Genomic DNA, 4,268 nt, shown 5'->3' with positions numbered 1-4,268 from the left:
TGCCCGATGTCATCAACAGGCTATAGTACAGACTTTGTCAGCCATTGAGACAGGCACATCCCCCCACGTATGGCTAAGCATGCTGGACCAGTAGTCAAAGACAGGTAAGATCCGTGGAAATGCATACCAACCTAAGACAGGGTTCTGACGCCTGGAGGTCAGAATTCCAATGACAGGTAAGGATGTAATTTGCCATGGACAACCTAAGACAGACATGGTCCCAAGTCATCTTTTCTTTATTTAAAGAATAAGGGGGAGATGTCAGGGGCGGGCTCTGAGGGCCCCAGAGCCGCACCCTGGCCTGATCTCTAAGATGGCGCCTGGCAGCTTGCCAGACATAGCTGCACTCATAAACAAGTTTTAGGAAGTAACTCTGGTTGGCTGTTGTACATGAGGTGATCCTGGTATCTGCCTGGAGACTGTTGTTTGATAGGCTGACTTTCCTGGTAGTCTACTCTCTGATGGGCTGATCTTCTCAATATAAGTCTGAGACTTGTGGAATAAAGCCCTTTTTGGTTCCTGTGATGAAGAAGAGCATATGCATTGTTATTGTCCCCGTGAGTGGTGGGCAATCATAATAAGGTGAGTTGGTGGGGTTCAGAAAGCCTTTCTGATTAAAATCCTGGATGACTGGTTGAAGTCCAAAGAGGCTCCCATGGGGAAGGGGATATTAGTACTGGGCTGGAAAGGATGTTGGGTCCTTGAGGCAAATGAGTGCAGGTGAGCATGTGGCTACAGAGAGAGTGTGGGTGTCCAGACTTTGGGGTCTTCAAGGGAGGGAGGAAGGGAATATGAAGACTCAGGTTGAATTGTGCATTCACACAAAATCATGAGGAGAGGAATAACAGATGAATCTTGGAGGCACATGGTGCATGAGAAGGAAATAGAGTCAGCCAATTTGGCTCAGATGTCTCTTCCCAGGAGGGTGATGGGTCCCCTGTCCAACCACCTCAATTTGGCTTTTACATCCAAGTAACTTTCAGAAAAATAACAAATCATGAGTAGTTGTTGTCCCTCCAGAGTTTCAGGTTCCTGATTAGTATATTTGAGCATGGCCTCTCTGAGGTGACTCAGAAAGGGGGATGGGTTTTCTGTTTTGTCTTGTATTACTTCCTGAAGTTTATCATAATTAATGGGTTTAATGATGGCCTTTCAGAGACCTGCAAAGATTCAGGTTTGGAAATCACCTTGCTGCTGATACATTGTCCCCTTGTTATAGTCTCACTGGGTCTCCCTCTCTCAAACTGTTTCAGCCCCAATGGGATGAGTGGTGCCAATTGGTGAACCTCACTGCATAATTTTGTGCCTGTTCCCAGACTCTCCTGCATTCCTCAGGAACCAAGGTGTTGGACATGATTATGTAAATGTCATGGCAGATAAGTTCATAAGACTGGAAAAGATACTGAAATTTCATAATGATGTTTGCAGAGTTGGAGGTGAAGAAACCTAGCTGCTTCTGTGACTTGGAAACATCAGAGAGTAAGACAGTAACATAAACTCTGAACACTGCCCCTGCATTGGCCACCTCACATAAGGGGCTAGAACATGTGAGTTGACATCCTGGTGGGAGGACTGGGTGGGCTGTGAAGGGAAGCAGAAGCAGAAACAGAACAAGTCAAAAGAGATACAGAAGCAGGGACTGGAAAGGCCTGTGTCACAGGGTATTGGTATAGGGGTGGTTCATCACCAGGTCAAAGTCAGAAGAGGAGGTGGAGGGGATTAGGAGGGGAGGGATAAGCCAAAAGAAAGTTTTCAAATTTGCTGGAAGAGCAAAGATAAGGTTTAGTGCACAAGAAAGAAAAAAGCTTGAATATAAAAAAACTCTTTCCACTTGCCTTCTCACTCACAGAAGTTGTATAAGTCCCATAAAATATTGGGGTCCAGGGTGACATTAAGTGGTCATTTTGATTGATTATGTTAAGGATACTGTGGTCAACTACCATTACACAAGCAAATAAGTTTTGATGGCTCTAGGACAGGGAACCAGTGAAGGGATATAAGATTTTCTAGTAAATGTCCCAAGGGTGAGCTGTTTTACTGAAATTCTCCCTCTGAGGAATACCCAAACACACACAAGCTTTTCTACAAACAAATGAAAGCTTACAATGGAATCAAATTGCTCTTTTGGTCAAACAAAAACAAATGGAATTATTGGACTTATTGACTAAGAAAATCATCATCCTAAATGGAACCTATTGGACTTAATGATTGAGAAAATTGCCATCCTTAAGGAAATATTAGAAACTAATTGTGATGTTTGAGTTCCTATCAATTATGTATAGCCCCTTCTGTTCTTGATTCATTTTTTAAGTGTATTGTTAATGAATAAGTTTCAAACTTTGTTTCCTGTTAAAATACTGTTAAAACTGGTCATGTTTATATTATTCCTGTTAGAAGTTTGTATTCTTTGAAAAGTATTATCTGTTAATGTTTTTTCTAAGTTTCAAAGTTCAAAGAAAAAATTTGTAATTTAAACAGATCATCCAAGATATGGAGTATAAGAAGAGGAGAAATGTCAGCCCCGTCCCTTGGAAAGATGCATATATGTCATGCTGTTGGGAGATGGAGAAACCAAACAGGATCTTCAAGGACTAGAGCTCTGCCCTGTCCTCTGGAAGGAGACCTACATAGTATGCACGCTTCAGGAACCTCAGGGAAGAGGGTCCCATTCTCTTCTCCCATGCTTTGTGAACAGAATCTATTTCTTTGTTCTGTAAGAGTTTTTCTATGGTCTCTCACATGGTTCTCCTTTCTGTTAAGTGAACAGATTTTCCTTTGTGGTTTGTTGAACTAGGGTACATTTTTTTCATTTGCAAGCTATAGTCTGTCAAATAGGCTAGTAACTGCTTACACAAGGCTTGACCTTTAATGTGTATGACTTGCTTAATTACAAGCATATAAAAGACAGTGTAATACACCATAAAAACAGAAGCAGCCTCCTATATGATAAGTTCTCCACCTCTCCCAAATAAAGCTCTTCTCAGATCTTCACACAGAGCCTGAGACCGTTTTTCCATCATCTGTTGAAGTTGTACTTGGATAGGGCAACTGGCTCTGCCTCCACGGTTGCAGTCAGTGCAATACCCAGGATCTATGCCATGAAGAGTCTCCAGAACTAAGTGTTCTCCATGTATTCTGTAGCCTCTATGTTATGCATATTTTTAATATCCCTAGTGACCCACTCCTCCAACCACACACTACCTTCCAGAAATTCAACAGAATGTTAATACATCAATGGTTTATTCCACCAATTAGATTGTAACTATTATAATCTAATCATTTCTCCTCAGGTCATTCTCACATAATCACACATGTGTGCCTTTGGAACACCTAATATCTAAATTTAACATTTCATCCTTGAACTCCCGAAGTGTTTGCCAATCTTACATTGTAATACATATTTAATAAATTTACAAGTATCCCCAAAGTATTAATATTTCCAGCCTTATGCAAAAATTCATGTCCAAGGTCCCCACAAACTCAATACAGACCATCAACCTGAGACTACATAATTTCAAAAGCAAGTTGTATATTCTCAATATATAATGACATAGAGTAAACCTTTAAACTGCACAAGGGAGACATAGATATGCAACAAAAGGAAGGGAATAAACAAGAATAAATTCCTATTGGGTACACAATTTTTTATTTACTTATATCCTGGATCTGGTACACAGGTAATTGTTATATTCTCCAGAAAGATTGTGTTGTTCCTCTTCTGTAGTCTTCCTTATTTCAGTACACATGGCCTTTCTTTCCATGTTTCTGTTCAATTTTTATAGCTTTCATAAGCAGATATTTTGTGCTCAATTTTTATAGCTTTCATAAAGCAGATTAACACTGGCATGTCTTAATCTTTGGAGTCTCCACCTCACCTTCAGAATTCTTCTCATATTTTCATGTATCACCCTGTCAGAGATAGCCAGTAGTCTTTGACCCTGCATCACTTTGCCTGGTCTTCAAGGTCTCCCACAGAAATCAAAGAGAAGAATCCATGATGGCCTAACTCCAGCATCTTATATTCCTGCATAACAAGTACCTCAACATTGACACTAAGTTGTGCAACACTCTCAAGTAAAGTCTTTTGGGATCAAATCTATGCCAGTCTCTGAGTGTCAGGAATATCTGAGCATGGTATCAATGGTGCACTGTGTAAGCATTGTCTCCATGGTAATATTTCGAAGGACTTTTTTATAATTACACTCTTGAGTCTGTGTTAAATGTGATCTTGCCAACAACTGAGATGCCCTCATGGAACCTTTTCTACA

General features: G+C 40.6%; 1 long non-coding RNA gene across 1 annotated transcript; it reads left to right on the top strand.

Annotated features, from left to right (window-relative positions):
* Positions 1-522: 522 nt before the first annotated feature.
* On the top strand, positions 523-2,991 carry LOC124975610 (uncharacterized). The gene is made up of 3 exons (XR_007106908.1): positions 523-582; positions 1,317-1,547; positions 2,479-2,991. It is a non-coding gene; the product is annotated as an uncharacterized LOC124975610 (long non-coding RNA).
* Positions 2,992-4,268: the final 1,277 nt, after the last annotated feature.

Source organism: Sciurus carolinensis, unplaced genomic scaffold, assembly GCF_902686445.1.
Source record: "Sciurus carolinensis unplaced genomic scaffold, mSciCar1.2, whole genome shotgun sequence".
Taxonomy (NCBI): domain Eukaryota; kingdom Metazoa; phylum Chordata; class Mammalia; order Rodentia; family Sciuridae; genus Sciurus; species Sciurus carolinensis.
The sequence above is the reverse complement of the archived record's forward strand: the minus strand, read 5'-3'. Positions and strand labels throughout refer to the sequence as shown.